Source organism: Canis lupus, chromosome 10 (genome assembly GCF_011100685.1).
Source record: "Canis lupus familiaris isolate Mischka breed German Shepherd chromosome 10, alternate assembly UU_Cfam_GSD_1.0, whole genome shotgun sequence".
NCBI classification, from domain to species: Eukaryota; Metazoa; Chordata; class Mammalia; order Carnivora; family Canidae; genus Canis; species Canis lupus.
In genome coordinates this window covers 43,092,176-43,106,536 of record NC_049231.1, presented here as the reverse complement: position 1 = coordinate 43,106,536, position 14,361 = coordinate 43,092,176, and the positions used below count along the sequence as shown (strand labels likewise).

At 40.6% G+C, this 14,361-nt stretch overlaps 1 long non-coding RNA gene across 3 annotated transcripts in view; it reads left to right on the top strand.

Annotated features, from left to right (window-relative positions):
* LOC111097706 overlaps positions 1-12,146 on the top strand; it is a 158,503-nt gene extending 146,357 nt beyond the window's left edge. For all 3 annotated transcript variants that reach the window (XR_005365766.1, XR_005365770.1, XR_005365767.1), the window contains exons 4-5: positions 2,242-2,328; positions 11,471-12,146. This is a non-coding gene — a long non-coding RNA (uncharacterized LOC111097706). The remainder of the gene's footprint in view (positions 1-2,241; positions 2,329-11,470) is intronic.
* Positions 12,147-14,361: the final 2,215 nt, after the last annotated feature.

Here is a 14,361-nt window from a genome sequence, read left to right as displayed (position 1 = left end):
ATTTAAGGAATGTGTCAAGGTAGGAATGACATTCCCTGGATACAATCTCCCATCAGTTACAGAAGGAAGGAGGTGACTTTTTAAATGCGCGAGGTAGGACATATGCTACATTATTTCTCAGTCTATAGAGTATAGGCTGGATAAAATCCCAAGTCTTGTCAAAGAATGATAATATTCAAGAAAGGGGTTTAATAATCAGATTTCCACACACAGGGACTATATCATCTATATTATACTATGGCAACAGTCTTTAGCTCCAACAAGCTCTAGTTTATATTTGAATGGTTGTAGTTTCAAAAATGGTCATAGTTTCAAAGGCACTATAAAATATGTCATATCTTTTTTTGAGAGAGAGAGAGAGAGAGCATGTGAGCTGAGTGGGGACAGGCAGAGAGAAAAGGAAAAAGAGAATCTTTTTTTTTTTTTTTAAAGATTTTATTTGTTCATGAGAGACACAGAGAAGAGAGGCAGAGACAGGCAAAGAGAGAAAAGCAGACTCCCTGTAGGGAGCCTGACCTGGAAAGAGTCGTCCCAGGACCCCAGGATCATGACCTGAGCCAAAGGCAGACACTCAGCCACTGAGCCACCCAGGCATCCCAGAAAGAAAGAATCTTAAGGAGGCTCCACACCCAGCACAGAGCCTGACATGGGGCTCCATCTTACCACCCTGAGATCATGAGCTGAGCTGAAATCAAGAGCTGGATGCTTAACTGACTCAGCCACCCAGATGCCCCTGTCATATCTTTCTTCCATTCAGTAAAGCTGTGGACCATGTATTTTCATCTCCATTGTGTAGCTAACTAAACTAGCCACTGGGAATTTTAAATGAATAGGAGTATACCTCTGCCCCTGTGTCCATAAACCTTGTAACCTGAATTCTCCAAGGCGCCACAGAGTTTATGAGTGAGCAGGGAGCTGCAGTCCTCATTTCTGGCCCAAGGTGCTGCTGGATTATTCTAGAGTCAGCACTTTCTCTCTGACTTTTAAACTTTGAGAGAAGTACACTAAAAAGTAAACAAAAGAGACCTCTTGATCCTATAGGAAACTCATTCTCTGTTGCTGGTCAGCGGGTGCTAGAAGGCAGAAGAGAATGGAAAGGAAATAATAGAAGAGTTAAGCAGCCACCAAAGCTCCAGCATTGGGCTCCTTCAGGGAAGAGAGCTTCAGAAGAGGCTGATGTTTGCACCTCAGCACATCTTGGCCAGAGAACAATGGGCAGGAAGCCCTTCAGCTCATAACTCAGGCACAGGCTGGGGACCATGCAGGCAGCTCCCAACAGCCTTACTCTTGGCTTCCTAGTCCCTCTCTCCCCAAAGGCAGTCCATTCTTTGGCCTTTTTAACCTTACCCCAATTTAACATGCTGTCCCAGAATCCAACCCCCTACTTCCCTACATAGAACAATCGGAGGACCCTCCAACCACAAAGCTCAGTGAGGACCCAGCAGCCCTGCCTATCTGACTGCGGCCAATGTCCACCCAAGGTTGAACACACCAGGGTCAGTTGCCCAGCCATCTTTCTTGGCTAAATTGGCTGACCCACACACTAAACTGGGAACTTTCCTGAAAGTGGAAAACCACTTCATCAAAGATAAATGACAAAGAACCTTGTCTTTGTGGTGCAGACCTCTGCCAGAAGAGAAAGAGCAAGCAGTGATGAACGTCTCCCATGGGCAGCCTATTGGCCAGCACTGTGGATGGGTCTCTTGGATTTTCCATGCATACAAATAAGAAGCCTGCTCAATGAACTGGTCACTTAAGTAGGTTTTTCTGTCTGTGGGGTTCAGTTTAAAACACCAACAAAGCCATCTTCAGAAAAGGTTCTCTTGTATTTATCTTTTCCAATTCACTTAAATTAATTAATCTGCAATTGTCCTCACAGCTGTGTGATGGGGGAGAGTTTCTAAGAATTGAGTTTCTTCTAAGAACATGAGCTTGCTTGCTTATTTGACTTGCCAAATGCAGCAAGGGAGTATTTTCTCTACACTTTCCCAAGATATATTACAGGGCTAGTAATTTATTCTCTGTTAAATTAGGCATCTCTAACTTGAGAAAGTTGTTACAAAATGAATAGAAGAGAGAAGCTTGTGATCATACTCTGTGACCAGAGTTCATTTGAATTGTTTGAAACTTTTAACAAGATCCACCAGAATTTTAAAAATAGGAATAAGCGAATGATAGAGATGGAACAGGAGATGATTCTGCTCCCAAAAGAGTATTTTGTTTTTTTTTTCCCATTTTCAGGGACAATCAGTAAATGGATTCCACCTTACAACACTCCACCAGGCAGAGTCAAGTTCACTAATTCACATGGAAGGAGAAAATAAGAAGGTAAGGTCCTGGCTGAACCAATGCCAAGCCACATTATCAATGGTTCTGTAAGACTGGAGCTGTTGTGTCAAGTCCCCTCCACAGAGGAAAGTAGTTAAGAGCAGGGGCCCCAGAGCCAGGCTGACAGGATTCAAGTCCCAGTTCCACTATTTAACTCACCTCTTTGTAATTCAGTTTCCTCCTTGGAAAATTAAGATAGTAATGGTATCCCTCCCAAGATTATTGTAAAGACCTCTTGAGTTAATATATGTGAAGCTGTTAGAAAATGGCCAGTAAACCATGTATGTATTTGCTAGTAGTCTATGTACATAGTAACAGAATAAGATAATCAAGTATCTGCTAAGAAGGGGTATTCTGAGCCTCTTGTGCATGTCCATGCAGACATGACACTGCTATTTTAGAGTTTTAGTTATTTTCTTTTTAGTATTTAGAAACAATTTTATTTTTTAAAGAAGAATAGTCATTGAATTGGTTTGGGTATAAATTTACTTTATTAATTCTGTCCCTTCATAAAAAGTATGAGGAATTTTCAAAAGGTTTAAATCATCTGGGTCTAAATAATAGAAGATTTTTAGGTTCCTATTTTACCTAATTTTTCTATTTTATTTGGTTTACATGTGAGAAAATATTTTGAAGCATATACTCCACAAATTAGTATCAAATCTGGGATCTTTTTACACGGCATAGCTTATTGATTTTATTTTCATTAGAACAGCATATCGGTCCACTAAAGAAAATGTAGAAAACTCAGATAAGTAGGTAATAGAAAAGAAAAAAAATAAGCTTTAGTACCAGCTCCCAAAACAATTACCATAAATATTATATCTCCTGCCAATATTTTTCCATATATAGAATTGATAACTTTTATTGTTTTTACACAAGAATTATAGTAAATGTAAGATTTATCATCTTCCTCTTTTTCTTTAACCTTAGAGCATAGCATTTTTGCATACCAGTACCTTGCTTCAAATCCTGTCTCATAACTCAGGATTTAGTGGTGTCTGTTCTATTTCTGCACAGAGACCTCATCTTTCCTTTAGTCATGAACAGGCAGCCCAACTCCATCCTCTAGGTGTGTATAGGGGGAAACATGCAGCCTTAGGTATAATAAAACTAGCTTAATAAAATGTTATCTTTAGAGTTCTCAGCACCATAATGCATTTATTAACATCTCAATATATGAGTTCAATTATAAACACTCATGCTGTTTTTAACCAACTGTGATAGTACTAATGTCCCAAGTGGGTCAATCCCAATGGAGGATTATATTGATTAGCTCTGACTGCCATAGCAAAGTACCACAAACTAAATGACTTAAAACAATAGAAATTTATTTCCTCACAGTTCTGGAGGCTAGAAGTCCAAGACCAACATGTCAGCAGGTTTGATTTCTCCTGAGGCCTCTCTCTTTGGGCTTGTAGATGGCTATCTTCTCCCTGAGTCTTCACATGGTCTTTCTTCTGGGTGTGACTGTATCCTGATCTCCTTTCTTTATTAAAAACAAACAAAAACCAGTCATATTGAATTAGGGCCCATCTTATGATATTATTTTAACCTAATTACCTTTTTAAAGACCCTATCTCCAAATAGTCACATTCTAAAGTACTGGGGGTTAGAAGTTCACCATATGAATTTGCAGGAGGAACACAATTCCACCTATAACAAGGATCTATTAGATCACACTATTGCAACTATGTGTTTGTTTTAACAGAGGCATACATTGCTTTTTAGTGATATCAAGTGAGATCTAGAACAACTGAGAGCTGAGACTGTGTCTTAAGTAACTTTTGGCTGCTAAGATCTCACCACAGTGTTTGGCACTTAATAGGTAACAAAAGGGAGAAGTAAAGTGGGGAAGAAATTAAGTGCACAGACTAAACACTTTATCAGTCTGCTCAGGCCTTCAAAGAGGAGGGAAGCTAAAATTCCATTTATTTATTTTCTAATTCAGCACCTAACTTTATCCCCAGCTAGAAAATGAACAGTGACTTATTCATCCAGAGTTAGGGTGAACTAAAACATATTAGATCTTTTTTCAGTTTGAGAGACTATTTACTCTCTTTATATGTACATTCAAAGACATTTTCTTACATGAGCTTAGTTTTTACAAAAAGCAGGGAAGGAAGGAGGGAAGGAAGGAAGGAAGGAAGGAAGGAAGGAAGGAAGGAAGGAAGAAGGAAAAAACCCAAAAGAGTCATTTTCTTTTATAGGATTCCCCCCACACACTCTTGTGACTGTTAAGAGTGTAAGTATAAGGTTCACACATATTATTCCATTTAATTCCACCAATAGCCTAGTTGGATAAATGTTATTCTCAACATTTTGCCCTAGAGGAGCCAAGGTTCAAAGAGGTGAAGGTATTTGAACAAATCTCACAATTATTAGTGGCAGAATCAGATCTGAACTTTCATCTTCCAAACCCAAGTCCAATACTAATTCACCTCTATTCTTGGTACTCTACCCCAAGTAGAGATTCACATGTTGGGTTCCCTTACATCATACCTTGAAGAACAGTAGGAAGTTGGGGAAGAATACTAAAATACAGGATATGAGAATTGGGCCCTACATCAAATTAACTATGTTACTCTGAACACATTAATTTCCTGTTATCCCTGAGTTCTCATCTGAAAGAGGATGTGTTGCACAATGCTATTTTTAAAGTCGCATTAGTTATGTAAAATCATATGATGGGCAAAAAGGGATTTTGCATAGTGCTGGTGGAGTAGTACCCTGAAATATGCTTGATAATTCTTTCAATTAACTTCCAACAGATGTGTGGGCCTTTTGCTATCTTTGATGTGGCTATCACCACATCAAAGATAAGCTTTGCCTATTTCATATTTTTGCCTCCATTCTTATGGATCTTTGTGAAGGAACTTGATATAGACTTTGAATGGACCTGCCTGTAGTTTTAAAGAATTCTCTCCACTATTAATTTAACAAACACTTATTGCACACCTGCTATAGGCCCATACTGGACCAAATAGGGAATATAAAATCATAGTTGAAAAATTATTCTAGCCTTTAAACCTTGCCATTTAGTAGAGAAATAGAAACAGCTATGTAAAGAAATAACAGATAATCTTGACTTCTGGAATGTCAAACTGAGGAACTCAGTAAATGTGCATATCCATCAAAACAACTCAAATACTCTTCAAAGTGGTTAAAATAAACTATTTTAGAACTATAAACATAAACCAAAGGCTCAGGATGCCTGGGTGGCTCAGAGGTTAAGTGTCTGCCTTTGATCCTGGAGTCCCAGGACTGAGTCCCACATCAGGCTCCCTGCATAAAGCCTGCTTCTCCATCTGCCTCTGCCTCTGCCTCTCTCTGTGTTTTTCATGAATAAATGAATAAAATATTTAAAAAAATATTTTTAAAAACCCAAAGGCTTAGAACAACCTGGGAAGCATTCGTTCAGGAAAAAAAACCCTGATGAACTTCAGTAAGAACAGCACAGTGTGTTGTTGACCTATTCCCATTCTTTCCTTGACCTGCTCCCATCCTTCCTGCCCCAGCTCTGTGATGACCCTAAAAACTAGCAGCCTCACAACTTCAGGGGCTGTGAAAACCAGCAGCCTTGTAGCTACCAGAAGGAGCAGACTATGTTTGGAGCATGTCAAAAGTTTCATTCTTAGAGCATTGTCACTATTTGATCTCTTTCAGTGTTCTTGGAAGAAACTCATTTATAGTGGTTGTTTTTTCATTATCTGACATATTATACACTTTGGTCTGTGGTAAAAGCATTTGTTGAAAATAATCAGCAGCAATTGTTTAACATTGCAGCTGCCTGAGGCTTCTAAACCATTTGTAGCAAATAAGAGCTGGGTAAAAATTTAAAAGGAAGATCTGGAGCAGGATGTCTTAGAGGGGGTTGAAAAGTTGTGAGAGGTATGAGGCATTCTATCCTTGGAGATCTAGAAGCCTGCACACATACCTGGGTCTGTGTACATGACAAGGGAAGACCTGCATTGGTCCCATTCTCTCAGCACTGGGTGACCTATAGGTCTTACACAGAAGGAAGTAAAGAGTAAGGCAGTGTATTAAACAATATGAATATTAAAGGCATGCCCCATCGCACACACAGCCTCTTAGTAAAGTGTAGAAAACATAATAGTTCAAAGCACTTAAGGGAATTTCCCATCAATCTTTGGCTGACCATGAAGGTAAGCAAGCAGAGACTTCAGTGACCAGACACTAGAGAGAATACAGACTTTAAATAATTATTCTAAGAAAGTCACTACAAATATAAACAGTAACAACAACTGCAAACAATATCAACAACGATAATAAAACCTAGGAAGGGGAGTAACCTGATTTCCAGAGTCATCATGTTGTATTATCTAAAATGTCCAGTTTTTCAATGAAAGATTATAAAACATAAAAGGAGATAGAATATGGACTGTGCATGGGGTGGAGGGTAGGGGTGAAGAAGTCAATAGAAGTGGACCCTGAAGAGACCCAGATGTTGCATTTGCTAGTCAAAGACTTTAAATTAGCTATTATAAATATGTTCAAGAACTAAATGAAACATGTCTAAAGAATTAAGGGAAAGCAAGACAATTATGTTTTACCAAATAAAGAACAGCAATAAAGGGATAGAAATTATTCTAATTCTGGAGTTCAAAAGTACAATAATTGGAAATGTCAAATTCACTAGAGGGGTTCAACAACACATTTGAGTTGACAGAAGAAAGAATCAGTGAACTTGAATAAAGGTCAACTGAAATTATCCAGTCAGAAAGAAAAAATAATGAAGAAAAATTAGCACAGCCTCAAAAACATATGACGCCCCATTAAGTACTTTCATATATGTATAATGAGAGACCTAAAAGAGAGAGAGAAAAAAGAAACAGAATACTTGAAGAAATAATGGCCTAAAACTTCCTAAATATGATGAAGACACGAATCTGTTCAAGCAAGAAGCTCAATGAACTCCAACAAAACAAAGTCAAAAAGATCCACATCTAGACACATTATAATCATACCACTGAAAGACAGAGAATCTTGAAAATAGCAAGGAAAAAGTGATTAATCATGAGGACAAGAGATCCTCAATAAGATTAATAGCTAACTTCTCATTGGAGACCATGGAAGCCTAAAGCAGTTAGATGACATATTCAAAATGCTGAGGATGGGGAGGAAGGAGGAGAACTGTGAGTCAAGAATTCTGTATTTGGCAAAACTATCCTTTAAAAATAAAAAAGAAGCTAAGAAACTCCAAAATGAACAAAAGCAGAGAAATTCATTGCTAGCAGACCTGCCCTGTAAGAAATAGTAAAGAGAGTCCTTCAGGCTGAAATAAAGCATAGTAGCTGGTTATTTGAATCCACACAAAGATATAAGGAACTGCAAGGTAAATATAAAAGAGAGAATGAAGTATTTTGTATCTCTTTTCTCCTCTTATCTGATTTTAAAAACAGCTCCATAAAATAATAATTACAAAACTGTGTTGGTGGGGCACTTGGGTGGCTCAGTCAGTTAAGTGTCTGCTTTCAGCTCAGGTTATAATCCTGGACTCTGGGGATCAAGCCCCACATCGGGCTCCCTACTCGGTAGGGAGTCTGCTTCTCCCTCTCCCTGTGCTCCTTCTCTCTCTCTCTCTCTCTGTCTCTGCCTCTCTCTCTCTCTCTCTGTCTCCCACTCACTCTGTCTCTCAAATACATAAATGAAAGGTTTTAAAAATCTTTTATAAAATAAAAAAGCCAAAACTGTGTTGATGAGCTTAAAATACATAAACATGTAATGTGTATGGCAATAATACCACAGGAGATGAGGAATAGAATGGAGCAAAACTTCTGGATACTATTAAGATTAAGTTAATAGTAATATGAACTAGATTATTTTTTAAGTTAAGATGCTAATTCTAATGCTCTGGGCAACAATTAAGAAAATAACCTAACAAAGATTATCAGAAACAGTAAGTGAACTAAAATGGTATACTAGAAAATATATAACTATTTAACACAAAAGAAGGCAGAAATAGAATAATAGAGGAAACAAGGCATTAGAAATAAAACACATATCAAATGATAGCTGCAAATCCCTCTTATCAGTAATTACAGTACATTTAAATATCTTTTTAAAAAGGCAGATTGGGAGAATGGATAAAATAACAGGGTACAACTATGCCCTGTTTATAAGAGACACACTTTAGATTCAAAGACACAATTAGATTAAAGTAAATGGATAGAACACATGCAAATAGTAACCAAAAAGATATGAAAAAGGTGGGTTGGAAGCACTAATACTAGGTAAAATAGACCTTAAGACAAAAATTGTTATTAAAGACAAAGAGGGACATTATAAAATGATAAATTGTCAATTCATTAGGAAGATTATAAGTAATTATAAACGTATATACACCTAAGAACAGAAAGGAAGAGACTGCAACAAATGATAATTGAGAGAGACTCCACTTTCAGTCATGAATACAGCAATTAGCCAGAGGTACACAACAAAATAGAAGACATGAAGAACACAATAAACCTACTAGACCGAACAGATATCTATAGAGCAATTTAAAGTATACATGGGACATTCTCCAAAATGTACCATATTCTAGGCTGTAAAACAATCCCCAAAAACTTATAAAGACTGAAATGTATATTCTCCCATGGTGAATTTTATGCATCAACTTGACAGAGCTAAGTGATGCTCACCAATAGCCTATAAAACATTATTTCTGAATATGTCTGTAAAGGTGTTTCCAGAAGAGATCAGCATCAGCAGACTGAGTAAAGAAGATCACTTTCATCAATGTGGGTGGTATAATCTGACCCTAATCCATTGAGGGTCAGAATTAGAACAAAAAGGTGAAGGAAAGGCACATTCTCTCTTTTTTTCCTTCTTCAACAGGGGTTTGTCCATTTTCTCTTGCTTGCAGACATTGGAGCTCCTGGTTCTCAGGCCTTTAGACTTGAACTGAATCATATCACCAGCTTTCCTGGTTCTCCAGCTTGCAGATCACATATTGTGGCATATCTCAGCCTCCATAATTGCATGACCCAGCTCCCATAACAAATCTCTTATTTATCTATTATATCTATGTATTGATCTACCTATTTAGATATATCCTTCTCAGGAGAACCCTGACTAATGTGCACTGTAATGGAATTAAATTATAAATAAGTAACAAAAGGAAATTTGGGAAATTCACAAATAATGTGGAAATCAAGCATACTCCTATATATATTCCCAAGAGGAATGTAAACGTAAAGCCACACAAAAATTATATATGAATGTTCACAGCTATATTATTTATAATAGCTAAAAAGGTGAATCATCTTTAGCCAACAACAATAGCCTGATGTTCATCAACTAATAAATGGATAAGTAAAATACGTATATCCATACAATGGAATGTGATTCAACAATAGAAAAGAATGAAGTACTAATCCATGCTACAGCACATATGATCCTTGAAAACATCATGCTAGGTGAAAGAAACCAGACACAAAAGACCACATTAAAAGACTCCATACATATGAAATATCTAGAATAAGCAGACCTATAGGGAAAGAAAGCAAATCAGTGGCTGTCTAGGACTGGGGATGGGGAAACGGGGAATGACTGCTAATGGGTGTGAAGTTTTTTTGTTTGGGGGTGGATATAATAAATATATTCTATAATTGTGGTGATGGTTTCCCAGCTTTGTGACTATACTGAAAGCCATGGACTTATATTATACCTTAAATGGGTGAATTTATGACATAAAATTACATTTCAATAAAGCTGCTAATAAGAGAAGGAAACAAGACCAGCAGGCTCTGTGATAAGAATGAAAAGGTGAGGAGAAGCTAGAGACAATATTTGACTTTCTTCACAATTTTGCCTTGGGCCAGCCTGGCTTGGAATTCTATGTCAACTGTCTCTCTGCCCTCATATCTACATCATGTCATCCCCATCCTGGGTGGGGGTGGGGGGGAGACTTCTTTCCTTTTCCAGAGGAAAAAAAGGAACTTCTCTCCTTTTCCAGAGGAAAAGAGAAGTAGTTGAGGTTAGAGCTGGTTGGAAACCAGCAGGAAAGGCATTCCAGGCAAAGAAAGGAGCCATATTGATCAGTGGATGGAGCCAGGAGTAGAGTGTGTCTGAGAGAAGGAAGAAAGATGGAGGTATGGCCAGGAGCAGGAAGAGGAGAACTTGCAGAGAAAAGGAGCCCTGGAGGCCCCCTGAGATGTGCTGAGGAGACACCGTTGTATCCTGGTTTCCAGGCAGTCAGCACTGGGTCTTAACAAGAGCATCAGATCTGGTTTTTGAAAGCTCATCTGGGCTTCAGCATAGCTGACAGAGCAGAAGGGTGGAGGGGTGGAGAGACAGGAATAAGGGAGTCTTGCTAGAAGCCAGATGCAATGGCCCAGGAGGAGAGAAAGTGGCTGGTCTATCCTAACGAAAAGGCAGCATGAGAAAAATTCATTCTTTTAATACAGGCATCCATGTATAATCTAAAAGACTGGGGCTCTGGCTGTCAAAAGGTGGTGTTCAATCCTGTTACCCAAAGAGTGCATTATTCCTCTGATAAAAAGATTCGAGAGTGGAAGCTGTAATAGGAACATAACGAGCTGAGAGAGAATGCACTTCTCCAAATCCCCTGAGTCATATTTCACTGGATACATTTAAAAGTTCTATCATTAAAAGAAGTTTAAATTCTGTGATGGAAAGAAATGTCATTTTCATCACTGCTTTAATGGAAAGGCTCATCTTAGAGGTGGGGAGATGCTCAGACAAATGGAGGAAGGAGCCTTGGCATCTATAATTAGGGGGGTGGGGATGAATTCCTACAGGCCTGACAGCTCTAGAAGGCTATGGTGTGTGTTCCTGTGGAACTGCTTCATTTCTTTTGCATTTGCTACATGTTAAGTAGATCATGGACACTTGGCAGTGAATTAAGTAGCATTGTGAGAATTAATGAACTTCCGTTGGTCAAACAGATAGCATTGGGGTCAAAAAATAAAGACATTATCATCCTTTATGAAAGAGTTCCAGAGAAATTGTAAATTCACTCTCAAGGGCCTCAGTGGGAATTAACAGAAGCACTCCACCTGAAGTTAAACACAAAGATGGAGTTCTGATGACTTTGAAAAAAGGCAATCAGCTGTCAGGAAACAAATACTGCTAAATGGACTGTATGCTTTCTTTCCAGGTGATGTCGCAGGACACTGGAAGTTGAAGCATTGGGAACTATGATTTCCCTATAAGAATCCTTCCAAAGAGGATCATCCATCGTAACCACATTTTTATTTGTTATGGCCAGAAACAGAGAGCCATTAGAATGACTTGAAGAAATAGAGGAGTTATGAAAATATCATAATACCATCTAAACTATTTTAAGATGCTTGCCATGTGCCAGAAACTGTGTGAAGCCCTGTAGGACACCATTAAGGCCTTACAATGATGCCAAGAAGTTGACAGCATTACTCTATCCCACAGCTGGGGAGATTAAAGTTCAGAGAGGTTAAGGGGCTTGCCTCATCACTTTGACTCATCCCTGCGTGCCCTCACCCAGAATCACTACAGCCCCACTGCTAGCCCGCCCTGTCTCTTAGGGCCCAATTCCAAATTGCTATGAAGAGAATCTTCTAGGTCCAGCTCATCTCATCCTTTCAAGCCAGGATCACAGGTCAGAACCCCCTGGCCAGTCAGTGCTAATCTGCCCTTGTGGCAACTGCTCTAGTCCAGTCAGTGAGGCCAAAGTGGGGCCCCATGGAGCAGAACGTTGCCACCTAAGCAGCCACAGCAAGGCAGGGAGCCACAGTGGGGTAGGACAGACACCCCGTAAAGCAGAGAGTGGGCAGGGCAAGCAGAGATTAGCTTCTGGGGAGCACACCTGAAGGGCGGAGCATTCCTCATCAGGACCTACTTGGCAGATCCAGGCTCCTCCTCAAGAAGGCACAAGGACTGAGAAACCGCATGATCTGTTGATGAGCCAGTGGCCCAATGACCCAGGAACAGGGCTATTGAGGAGAATCATCACCAGTCCTTTAACCCAAACTCAGCAACTCCATTCTGTTACATCTTTTCATCCATTTACTCAGACCTACAACTGCAAGTCTCCTTCCTGGGCCTCCAAGGCTAATCATGTCTATTTTTCAATTCTTCCCAATAAGTATCTCTGGATTCCATACTTAATCACGAATCCAGGTCTGTATCTCAAGCTGCATCCCTTGAACGTAGAGTGTAGAATAGTACCACAGCCATCGCAACAAATACAGAGCTATGAGGAAGGACTATTAGAACCCCCTTATTGCAGATAAGGAAACTGAGACCATGAGAGGTGAGGGAGCTTGTCCAAGTCACAGTTCAGTAGCAGTAGACCAGCCCTCCCAGCAGATGCTCCTGTGCTCTCAAACACCCACCTGAGAGCTTACTGTGCACAAGTGCTTGGTAGAGTGAGGGACATGGTAGATGAGGCCCTGTCCCCATAGTAAGAGACACAGAGATAAAGTTCTAATTACAAATTGTATGGAACAGGGGTTCACCAAGCAGGCCTGAGGTTGCTCTGCATGGAAAGCCCACTTGCAAGCTTGGGCCTTGGCTGACCTTTGAGGTCTCGGCTCCAGGAGTATCCCTAGTCAACAGTTAGCTGCTAAGGGTGGCTCCCTATACATCCTCTGTTTGTGCAAACAATGCAGTTTATGCACCTGCTTTCCTCCTGGGGGTCTGGAATTTTAGTAGGTGCTAGGCAGAGGATGGACATGTGATCAGGCCTCAGAAAAAATCTTGGGTGCCGAGCCTGTAATGGATTTCCCTGGGCAGAAGCATTACACACATATTGCTGCATTTTTGCTGCTAGGGGAGGTTGTGCTCCGTGTGGCCCTCATCGGAGGGAGAGAGTGTGAGGAAGCCTACATAGAGGCTCCTCCAGATTGTGCTTGTGCCTTCTCCCCTATGACCCAGGTGTGTATCCTTACTCTGTCACTGTTATAAGTCTTAGCCATGGGCACAACTACGTGGTAGGTCCTGTGGGTTCTTTTAGCAAATCTCCAAATGTAGGGAGAGCCAACACACAATCTATGACACCTGCTATGAAGACAGAACACAGGTGACCTGGGAGACAGCACAGCCCAGTTGATATGGGGGCTCTGGAAAGACACCCCACCCCCACCCCATGGGTGTTCTCTTTCAGCAGGCAAAGAGCAGGAGGAACGAGCTCCAGACAGAGGAGGAGGGGCTGAACAAGGTCTACCACGGTGCAGCCCCGTGAACCAGGAGGGCTGGTGAGATCAGAGCCACAGAGACTGCTGGAGTGGCCCTTGGGTCCAGGTGCTAGACTCCATGCCAGGCCTGCTGGCAAGTGACTGACTGCCAGATGTTAGCAGGTGAGACACACAATCAAGTCCTTTTTTTCAAAGATCATTCTGGCTGCCACGTGGACAATAGATCATATAATTTAAGTGGTGGAAGCAGGGAGAGCAGCCAGGAGGCCACTCACCATCCTGGTGACACAGGATGACTCGTAGCCAGGGACTGAAGATGGGCTCAAGGAGCATTTTACAACAGTTGTGGCCCGCTCCCTGTCTCCCCAATACCCTGCACTTAGCCCAGGCCAGGTCCCTGCCTGCCTGAGACCTCGTGTTGAGTCCCCACCCCCCAACAATCCCCTCGGCTTTCGTAACCTGCCAGCACGTGATACAAGGTTACTGGCTGTTGCTTTTCAAAAGTATTGTCCTTTATTCTGACATTTTGTTCTTTCTATAGTTTTTTGAAGGGTGTTACAATATCTTTTCATTATAAAAGCACAAGAGTAATTGATGGGAATAGTGTGTGAGAGTGTGTGCACATGCACAGATACACATGCACATCCTTCCATGGCAAAATAAAGTTGGTAGCCTGCTTTCATTCCTTCCCATCTTAGCCATACTGTAAGAAAAGAAATGGTCTGTGAAATCCAGAGGTCTCTGGTGACCACTTCATTGGGGGCCAAGTCCAAACAGCCCTGCAGGGGGCTCTCCACAACCTATCCCAAACCCACATTTACCTTCCAGCTCCTGTCTTCCTGCTCCCTGCCCTCCATTCCAGCTCCCCAAGGCTGTC